Source organism: Globicephala melas, chromosome 19 (genome assembly GCF_963455315.2).
Source record: "Globicephala melas chromosome 19, mGloMel1.2, whole genome shotgun sequence".
In the NCBI taxonomy this organism is placed as follows: domain Eukaryota; kingdom Metazoa; phylum Chordata; class Mammalia; order Artiodactyla; family Delphinidae; genus Globicephala; species Globicephala melas.
Window position 1 is genome coordinate 231,881 of NC_083332.1, and position 10,870 is coordinate 242,750.

General features: G+C 53.3%; 1 long non-coding RNA gene across 1 annotated transcript; it reads right to left on the reverse strand.

Moving 5' to 3' along the window:
- Window positions 1-779: 779 nt before the first annotated feature.
- On the reverse strand, window positions 780-10,437 carry LOC132593950 (uncharacterized). Its single transcript, XR_009560060.1, has 4 exons — window positions 10,344-10,437; window positions 5,619-5,708; window positions 2,654-3,222; window positions 780-1,781 (listed from the first exon to the last, which is right to left on the reverse strand). It is a non-coding gene; the product is annotated as an uncharacterized lncRNA (long non-coding RNA).
- Window positions 10,438-10,870: the final 433 nt, after the last annotated feature.

The following is a 10,870-nucleotide window of genomic DNA, read 5'->3' on the forward strand; positions in this document are numbered from 1 at the left end:
AACCCCAGATTTTCCTGGCTCCTATTTTATCACTTCGATGAACCATCATGTCCTTCTTCCTATTATACACACGGGTGCAGTTGGCTCTGCTAACTGGTCTGGTTTGTGTCTAAAGAGGCTGTATTAGTTTCATATCACTACTATAACAAATGACCACAAATGCAGTGGCTCATAACAAAAATCTCTTACCTTAGGTTTCTGGAGGTCAGAAGCCTAAAGTGGATCTCACTGGGCTAAAGTCACCATGTTGGCATTTGTGTTCCTTCTAGAGGCTCTAAGGGAGAAATCCATTTCCTTGCCTCTTCCACCTTCTAGAGGCTGCCCTCGTGCCTTGTTCTGTGCACCTGCCTCGCCATCATTCCATCCCCTTCTCTGACTGACCCTCCTGCATCTCTTTTTCACTTACGAGGACCCTTGTGATTACGCTGGACTCACCTGGTAATCCAGGATACTTTCCCCATCTGCAAATTCCCTTTTGCCATGTAAGGTAACATACTCACAGGTTCTGAGGATTAGGATTTGGACAACTTGGGGGGGCGGGGGAGGCATTATTTTGCCTATTACAGATTCTAATTTCATTGGTCTGGGTTTGGCCTTGGCATCCAGACTTTTTTTTTTTTTTTTGCGCCACACCACGCGGCATGCAGGATCTTAGTTCCGCGATCAGGGATCGAACCCGTGCCCCCTGCAGTGGCAGCGTGGAGTCTTAACCACTGGACTGCCAGGGAAGTCCCCATCCAGACTGTTAAAAGTTTCCAGATGATTCTAATGTGCAGACAAGGCTGAGAGCCACTGGATAAGAAACAGCATAGTGCAGTTGGAAGCAAAGGCTATGGAGAGGGACCCAGCTGATTTCAATTCCCAGTTCTGCCTCTTAACTCTTTTATGGGCAAATGACTTCATTTATCTGGCCTTCTACTTCCTTCTCTGTAACACGGAGATAATAAACCCTCTGCTCTTCCCAGATGACCATGACGCCCTCTGCTTCTCCATGTCCATGGGGGGAGGCAAAGTTGTACCTGCTCAGACACAGCCACACACACAGGCTCACACAGACATACAGACCCACATAAAGACACACAGACACACAAACACACAACTTGCATCCGGGATATATAAAGAACTCTTACAACGCAAATAACCCAACAACAAAGCCCCTAAATAACCCAATTTAAAAATGGGCAGGGAATTCCCTGGTGGGCCGGTGGTTAGGACTGCTGGGGGCCCAGGTTCCATCGCTGGTGGGGAAACTAAGATTCTGCAAGCCACACAGTGTGGCTACATAAATAAATAAAATAATAATGGGCAAAGACAGTAACATTTCCCCAAGGAAAACATGCAGATGGCCAATAAGCACATGAATGGATGCTCAACATCCTTTGTCATCAGGGAATTGCAAATCAAAGCCACACTGTGATCCCACTTCACACCCAAGAGGATGGCTGTGATCTGAAAGACAGGTAACAAGTGTAGGTGACGATGTGGAGAAATAGGAACCCTCATACATTGCCGGTGGAAATGTAAAATGATGCAGCCTCTGTGGAAAACAGTTGGAGAAATGAAAACATATGTCCACACAAAATCTTATACAGAAATGTTCGCAGTAACATTGTTCAAAGAGGTAAGGGAGGGGGGCTTCCCTGGTGGCGCAGTGGTTGAGAGTCCGCCTGCCGATGCAGGGGACACGGGTTCGTGCCCCGGTCCGAGAGGATCTCACATGTCACGGAGCGGCTGGGTCTGTGAGCCATGGCCGCTGAGCCTGCGCGTCCGAAGCCTGTGCTCTGCAACGGGAGAGGCCACAACAGTGAGAGGCCCGCGTACCGAAGGAAAAAAAAAAAAAAAAAAGAGGTAAGGGAGGAGCCAGGATATAGAGGTCTTTTTGCTGGAAAAACAAACAACAAAACATGTAGTCGAACATCAGAAGATTACTGCTAATCGCAAAGAACAGACACCTCAAGTTAATAACGTTAGTGCTTTTCTATGTATTGGAAGATGCAAGAGTCTGGGTTCATTGAAATTATTCCTTAGATATGTATCTTAACTATCTAGGCCAGTATCCAAAGCACAGAATGGATAACATTCTGTGTTATCCACAGAATGCTTCCTGTTTTTCTTCATCCTGAATTCCCCCCAGGGCTCACCGTCTGGAGGCATGCACTGGCTGATGGCTTGATCTTTGTCTATTGGAATGGCAGGCAACATTCCCTGTCCACAAACCACAGGGTGGTCTGGGGGACCCCCCAGTAGTTGTTTTGTATTCGGTGTCTCACTGGCTCACTCACGCAGTCCCCATACGTGACGTGCCAGGAGATAGGGACACAGAGACGTGGACATGTGCTAATGGGGCTCCTGGCCCGGGGCGGTGGAGGGGGGGGCTCTGAACAAAGACACAGTCAAAAGCCACACAAGGGATGTGCTGCCAGGGTGGGGGGGGGGGCGAGGGGGCCACGGGCCTCTGACTTGCTCAGGGAGTCACCCTGGAGCTGATGCTGAGGACAGGAAACGAGAACAAGTTGGGCTGTCTAAGGAACCGGAAGGAGGTAGGTTTGGTCACTGCAAGCTGCCTGGGGGATGACGAGAAATGAGCCTGGAAAGGTGGGCCGTTGTGGGGAAGTGCAGGGGCTTCGAGGCTGGGCTTGAGGTTGGTTCTTACCTTGGTGGCCACAGGGAAGCCCTGAGCAAAGTTGTACAGGAAGTGAAAGGCCCCCGCCTGTGACGGGAACAAGCTCGTGGCTCCCAGCAGGCATTTCACCAACGACGTCTGGATTGAGCAAGGACTGCCCAGTTCCCACGCTGCCTTTGCCTCGAGTTGCTTCTTCAGACGGGACCCAATCCTCCTGTTATCTCCCAATACTCAAGGGGGCTTTATATTCCACACGTCTTGGTGTCCGCTGAAAGGGATGGATGGACTTCCACCACGCTGTCCTTATGTGCTACATCTAATATTTCCATCCTGAACAGTGAATGGCTTCCAGCTGGCCTTGGGCAAGCAGTTTAACCTCTGAGAATCTCAGCTCTAAGTGGGGATAGAGATGCCTGCATCCCAGGGCCGCTGACAGGATGAGATGGGACAACACTTGCAAAGTGCATACACAGTGTGGAAGCCTTACACCGGCATCACCGTCGCAGCTGATTTCAACAGTCTTCATGCTGAAGCTGAGGAGCGACACAGTTTTTAAAGAGCTGGACTTGGTGACACCACGTTTCAGCACACAGAGCTTCCTTTTTTGGGGGGTGGGGTGGGAAACAGAAAACCATATGGCCCGAGTTAATGCAAGGCACAAAGGACTAAAAAAAAAATACCTTTTTTTAAAATAGTTTTTTTTCTTGTTTGTTTTTTAATTACACTTTTCCCTTGGCGAAAACTTTGAAATGAGCTGTTCCAGGCCTGCTGAGAGGAAGACCATTCACACCTGTGGATCTTTCCTACCAGAGAGTGGGCACCCGCGGGAACCTGCACATGGGGGAGGATTGGGGGTGGCCGTGACTCCCCTTGAAGCTCACGGAGAAGCATCTCCAGAGGACAGGTCCCAGGCCCATGCCCAGCTTTCTCACCCGACCAGGTGGCCCTGCGTGGAGAAGTGCGTGAAGTGCAACAGCGGTTGCTCTGTACCAGCCCCAAGTTCCTGACGCTCCCAGGGCCCTCGCAGGCTGGGGGGACAACACACCCAGGACGGACAGGTCTCCGCCGCATCTGGCACGTCCGCAGTTCACTGATGCATGAGAACCAAACGATCACGGAGGGCTTTCTGACACCCGCTGCGTTCGCGTGGTCTCCCCCCGACCCCCCCCCCCCCGCCAAGGGACCTGCTCTGGCGGAAGGCCCCGCCGCACTCCCCGCACGCGTAGGGCCGCTCGTCCATGTGCGCCCTCAGGTGCTTGGCTAGGGTCCAGCTTTGCGTGCACTCGGTGCAGGCAAAGGGCCGCTCACCCCTGTGGATGCGCCGGTGCTGGGCCCGGGACGAGCTCTCGCTGAAGACGCGCCCGCACTCCAGGCACGGGAACAGCTTCTCACCCGCGTGGGTCCTCCGGACCTTCCCACGCTCCTCGCACGCGTGGGGCTTCCGTCTGCCGGGACTCGGCGGACAGCCCACGAGGCACGCGTTCTCGCCAAACGCACCTCCCCACCCACCGCGCGCCGGCGCGTCCTCCCCAGCTTCGACTCCTCGAGGGAGACTGTGGTCTGGAAAAGAGCCGAAGGCTTCCACGCACACGCCCTCTCCCGGATCCAGGGCAGAAATGCACGCGACGCCCTCTTGGCGAACATGGTTCGCGGGAGCTTGCGCCCGTGCCGGCGTGTCCTGATGCTCGGTGAGGAAGGGCAGCCGGGGAAAACCTCCTGCGAGGCTCCGCTCGGGGCTCTGCTCCCGCCGGCTGCGCGTCCCCGCCGCCGCCTGGCCTCTGTGCTCTGTGACTTCACGATGGTGTGTGCCCTGGCAGCCCCCGCGTCACCTGCCCTGGAACTAGAGCGTCACCTGCCCTGGAGCCTGCCCTTTGTCGGGAGCTCGGGACCCAGGCTCTGATTCTGAAATGTAAGCAAGAAACGTGCTCAAGCCGCGACCTGAACGTGCACTGCCAATCTGCGCGGGGACAGAGCCCCAGCGGCCTGACTTGGACAACAGAACGAGCTGCTGGCCCGGACCTGCGGCCTCAAGCAGAGGCTCCTGCATCTGAGGAAGGGCACCCACCGCAGAGCACGTACCCAAATTCCAGACTCCCAGGAGGAACGCAGGTGCTCAGTATAAACCATGTTGTTGGTACGCACGGTTCAGGCGTGAACCGTGGTTCAAAAAAATGTGGTCTATCCACGCGATGGAATATTATTCAGCCACAAAAAATAAAGTGCTGATAATGTGCTAATGTTGATGAACTTTGAAAGCATTATGCTAAGCGAACGAAGCCAGATACAAAAATTCCACAGAGGCACAAAGCTGATTAGTGGTTGTCAGGGGCTGGGGGGACTGACTGCTTAATGAGTAAGGGGTTTGGCTCTTTTCTGTTGGGTGTACACGCCACCTCCTCGCCCCAGGAGGAGAAATAAACTCATCTGAAGCATGGTGACTATAGTTATAATACTGCATCGTATATTTGAAATGTCCTAAGACAGTTTATCTTAAGTGTTCTCACTATGGTGAAAAACGGTAACTCTGGGCTTCCCTGGTGGTGCAGTGGTTAAGAATCTGCCTGCCAATGCAGGAGAAATGGGTTCGAGCTCTGGTCTGGGAAGATCCCACATGCCGCGGAGCAACTAAGCCCGTGCGCCACAACTACTGAGCCTGTGCCCTAGAGCCTTCGAGCCACAGCTACTGAAGCCTGCACGCCTAGAGCCCGTGCTCCGCAACAAGAGAAGCCACTCAATGAGAACCTGCGCACAGCAACGAAGACCCAACGCAGCCATAAATAAAAAAATAAATAAATTTATTAAAAAAAAGGTAACTCTGAATCAATAGCTTGATTGTCGTCATCATTTCACAATGTATACGTATGTCAAAATACAACCTTGTACACCTTAAATATATATAACCTTTATTTGTCAATTACACCTCAGTAAAGCTGGGAGAGAAAAAACGAAATTTAATTTAAAAAATGATTAGACAGAGAGAACTTCCTTCACTTACCTGGACCTCTTGGGACGTCTCTCTCCACAGTCCACGGGTCTTCCCACTGCTCCAGCTTGGAGATCACATCTGGTTTGGAATCAGGAAGTCCTGTCCATGGTGACAAAGGAGGAAGGGGTTGCTACAAGTCAGTCAGCCCCAAGAGGCTGAACAGTAGTGCAGTGTGTGCCCTGAGGCATGGGAAAGCCCTCTCCCTGGTGATTCAGGGAGAGGCATCCAGTCTGTACAAAGGGGACCCAGCTGGGGACACAGAGCAAGGACACATCTGGGTGTGAGTGACCAGGCATGAGGCAGGGGATGAACACACACACACACACACACACACACACACTCACACACTCACACAGAGCATCCTCTGCGTTGGGCCCAGCAACCCCCATTCCTCCCTTGTGAAGTCCATGGCCACGTCCTTGAACGTCACTGGCTCTGAAACATCCCACACACATTGGCTCAGCCAGGGGCTATGTCTGACAGGGGTCAGTCCCATGGGAAACAGCAGGATGTGAACACCCTGTTGTCATGGGGGAGGGAGTGGGGGGACTCACGCTGAGTGGCCCAAGCCAAGAGTTGGCGCTGTTATCACCTTGATACTGGGTGCTGTGATTCCAGTTGAATATTTGTGTCTCTCCCAAAGTCCTATGTTAAAGCCTTAACCCCCAATGTGAAGGTATTTGGAGGTGGGGCCACTGGGGGTGATTAGTTTTAGATGTGGTCATGAGCCTGGGTGTTGGCTGGTAAACAGTGTGGCCACAGAGAACCCCATGTCCCAGATCTCCCCAGGGTCAGGGTTTCTCCCAAGGTGCCCTCGATTAGTGACAGAGTCACTGAGCTCCACCCTGGGGTGAAGAGAGGAGGAGGAAGGGAGGGAGAGGAGGAGGTTGGCCCTGCCCCAGGACCCACCCTCCCTGGGGGCTGCAGCTCCAGTTCAGCTCGCAGGTGAAGTGGCGCAGAAGCAGGAGCAGAAACGGGTGTGCCTGCTGACAACATAGGCATTTTGGAGACTCACGCGGACAGCATCTGACGGGAATGTGGTGTCCTGGGCCTCAGGCTTATGGCCCTTGATCCTCCCCTGAGAGGGAGGAGCTGGGGGAGGGCAGGGGAGGGGCTTGAGGTAGGCCAGATCTGCCCTCAGACCCCAGGGACCGCAGCCCCAAAGTCCCCTCACCCAGAAGTCCTGCCAGCCAGTGGCCCCTTTCCCAGGGACCCTGGCCCTCCCAGACCAGACCCTCCCACAGGCGTTTGCTCCTGTGCTGCCTGCCCTCGGCCTGCTCCCTGCTGTTCGCCCTCCAGGGCTCAGAGAACCACAGCCCCCAACGTTTGCTATGTGCCAGGCCTGCTGTGGGAACCTTCCATCAGATTGCTTGATCCTCACTCTGCCCCTACGAGTGAGGCAACACTACCTGACCCATCTGACAGGAAGGAAACTGAGGCATCAAGAGGGGAAGACGCCTGAGTTCACATGGACAGACGGGGTGATCTGTGCCCCTGGAATTAGTCTGGGGATGTGGCACACCACCTCGGCTCTCGTGCAGGGGTCTGCACAGCCACCATGGATCCAGGGTGACCCGGGGAAGATGCACGCTTGGACCAGGATGTCCTGGACCTCTGGCCCCATATCCCTGCTCTGGGCCTGTTTCCTCTCAGGTACAGCAGGGACAGTCTCCGGGAGGATGAACAGCATTACGCTGTGAAAAGTCTTTGTGAAATGAAACACAACACGGGAACAGCGCACAGGGTCTTTGCTGCCCAAGGCCACACTACCTTTACACCCTGCATCCCTGCCTGGCTCCTAGGCTGGGCAAGGGGTCATGGGGCTCAGGGATCCATAGAAAGCAGCCCTCTGATTTGATGCTTGGGGGCTGGGCCTCAGACCCTGCCTCTAAAACCGTCCCTGAGCCTAGGCTGAGTCCCTGAGCTGCGGCCCCATGCCACCCCCAGCCCGTGAGCTTCTCAAAGGCTCTCTGGGCCACGCTGGCCCAGTTCCCTAATGTGGGGACAATCAGGTACTGTCACTACCCTCTGTTATACAGGTGGAGGAAAACAGGGGCACAGAAGGGTTAAATCTAAGGTTGTGAAGCAAATAATGGGTAGGTGGGGATTTGAAACAAGGCAGTCAGACTTGAGTCTGTGCCTTCAAAACAGTAATTTTTAAAAAGAGAGATATCAGGGCTCAGCTCAATGAGTTCTGAGCAAGCACACACCTGTGCAACCATCGTCCAGATCAAGCTCTAGAGCCTTCTGTGAGGATGGAATTTGGCAGCCATCAGCCCCATGTGGCTCCTGAGCAGTAGGAATGCAGGTGGTGTGACTGAGAAACTAGATTTGTGATTTTTAAGTTTATTTATTTAATTCAGATTTCAATACGTACAACGTGGCTCAAAGATACCAGTTGGAAAGTTCAGCCCTGGGGCGTTTCAGCACCATGGACAGACCCCTCCTGGCTCCCTTCCAGGCAATGCCCTCCCCGGCCAGGAGGTGGTTACTGCTGGGATTTCTGACAGCGCAGGAGTTGTGCCTATTCTTGAACTTCGTACAAAGTGAATGATATGCTGTGTAACAGTCTGAAGTCTCAGCTCCAAGCTCTCTCGGGCTTATGGGTGACAGCAGCAGAAGGCACCTTTCAGGATCCCTTGTTACAGGGACGGTTGGGGATGAAGTGGAGCTACCAGGTGGGCGAGTACTCAAGAGGGATGAAAATCATAGTCCCAGCTGCCTTGAATTCAGGTCCCGACAGAGACTCCCAGGAGGGAACGGCTGACTGAGGCCTTCTGCCCCTCCCCACAGGGGTGAGAGTGGTGAGCAGATCCCTGGGGCCCAGTGCGCCCTTCCTCCTGGTGTCATTGCTAAGCGAGGGAGGTGGGTAAGTGGAGTATGTCAGATCTAGGATCAAACCCACCTTCACCACTCCCTGATGGGTGACCCTGGGCTGCTCAATTCCCCTGGGGCCTCAGTTTTCTATCTGTAAAATGGGGTAATAATACCTTTTGTGGGAGGCTGTTTGTTCATTCATTAACAAGTACTCCACGGACTGGGCACCACATCATGAAATTTACAGTCTGTGATGAATGGGAACAAGTGTAAAGTGTTCAAATGTGGTAAGACATAAAAGCGTAATGTGGGTTTGGGTGGCCAGGGAAGGCCTCTGAATGGCTAAGCTTATACCCTATTGAGTGGCCGGTGGGGTGGAGGAGGAGAATGATGGGCAAAGGGAGAGCCATAGGGGAGGCCAGGAAAACAGGTAGAAGTCAGGTCATGCAGGGCCTGGAAGGCATGGAGAGAAGTGTGAATTTGTTTCAAATCAAGGGTCAGCAAACACGGCCCCATTGCCTGTTTTTGTATGGTCTATGAGCTAAGAATAGTTTTTACATTTTTAAGTGGCTGGGGTGGGGAAAGGTGAAAAGAAGACAAATGTTACATGAAAGTCAGATTTCAGTGTCCATCAACAAAGTCGTGGATTTCGTCAGGAAAAAAGAAAAGAGTGTGGATGTGTGTTTTCTCTCTTGTTAGATAAGAACCTATATGACATCCTTGATTTTGCCTCTTGGACTGCAAAGCTCAAAATACTTGCTATCTGGTGCTTTACAGGGAGAGTTTGCTGACCCTGCTCTGATGACTTGGGCAGTGACAGAGGGTTTAAGGGGAGGGGTGGCCTCACCATTCAGGGTTAAAGACCCCTCCAGTCTCATGTGGAGAGAGGTGGAAGGGGCAAAGGGTGGCAGAGACCTGTGAGGAGGTGGTGGTCTGGGCTAGGCTGAGGAAGGCAAGGAGAAGGGCATATTTTGAGGGAGACCTGGTTTCTGAAAAATGTCCAGCCCTGTGACCACCACCCTGCCTTCTGCCTCACCTGGTGCCTCGGGCTCCATCAACTGCTCGGTCTCTGGACTGCTTGGCCTCACCAGACACATGATAGTCGTCTTAGTCTCAGGCTGAGGAGCCAGGTTGTAGGTGACACTGGCAGGGATGGATTCCTGTCCCCAGAGTCTACTTCTCACACAGCAGTGGGGCTCCAAGCTTCTGGCTTGAACCTTGGGGCCCAGGGCTGGGATTCTCGTAAATGAAGTACTGCTGGCTGAGCACAGGCAGCAGGGAGTGGGTGTGGCCACAGCCATACACATGGGCTCCCCTGGGACACACCAACTGCCTCAGTCCCCCGAACTGAGAACATATGTCCACACACAAACCTGTGTGTGAATGTCCACAGCAGTGATGCTTGAGTAAACAAACTGGTCTATTTCCATACGATGGAATATTATTCAACTACAAAAATGAAGTACTGATACAGGACACAACACGAATGAACTTGGAAAACATCACTTTCAGTGAGAAAAGCACACACACAAAAGCACATATTGTAGGACCCCATGCATATGAAATGTCCAGAACAGAGACAGAAGGTAGATTAACGGTTGCCAGGGTCTGGGGAGGTGGTGAACGGGGGAGTGGTGGCTACGGGTTCAGGGCATATAGACACACACCTGAGGTCACACCTGCATACACAGGCGGTGTCACACATGCGGGGTCGGGCTCGGATGCACACCTGAAGTCTCAACTGCCAGCACAGGTCGCTCCCCACCCCCACCCCCTGGCGCGCATCACCGCCTCTTCTCTCCCCTCCCCCACAGCCCGGCCGCCCCGGTCCACGCCCCTTGGGCCCCACCGCCTGCACACACGGGCCTCCCCGTTCCTCACCCTCGCACCGCCAACCCGCTGGGACCGCGAACTCACCACAGAGTCGGGGGGCGCCCCCACCCTCGCGCATGTCGCCCTGTGCAGGCTCACTAAGGCCACTTCCGCCCAGCGCCGGTGGTTGGGGACTTCATCTCCCAGCGGGCCCCGCGCGCTCCGTGCCTGGAAACAGCCGGCATAGGGTGAAGGCCCTTCTGGGAAATGAAGTCCAAGTGCACCGCCAAGGGAAGAGCGTGGGGACGCGTCAGTCCGTCTTCCCCGGGGGGTTGGAGGACTGGACATACAGGGACAGGCACAGTTTCCTGTGTCCTTTTAGATATGCAACGTATGTACTTTATGTCCTCTTCCTCCTCACACATATACATGTATAAGTATTAATGGAAGAAATTTTCATGTATTGAGGTACGGGGAAGTCATTCTGGCTTGTACACGATTTAACTTTACTTTTATGCTAACTAAAACTTAAGCCTGTTTGCAGCCTATCACACACACATTGTATATCTGCTTTAATCATTAAAGAAAAGGGTGCACTGACCAGAAGTAAAGAATGTCCGTGTTAAAAATAA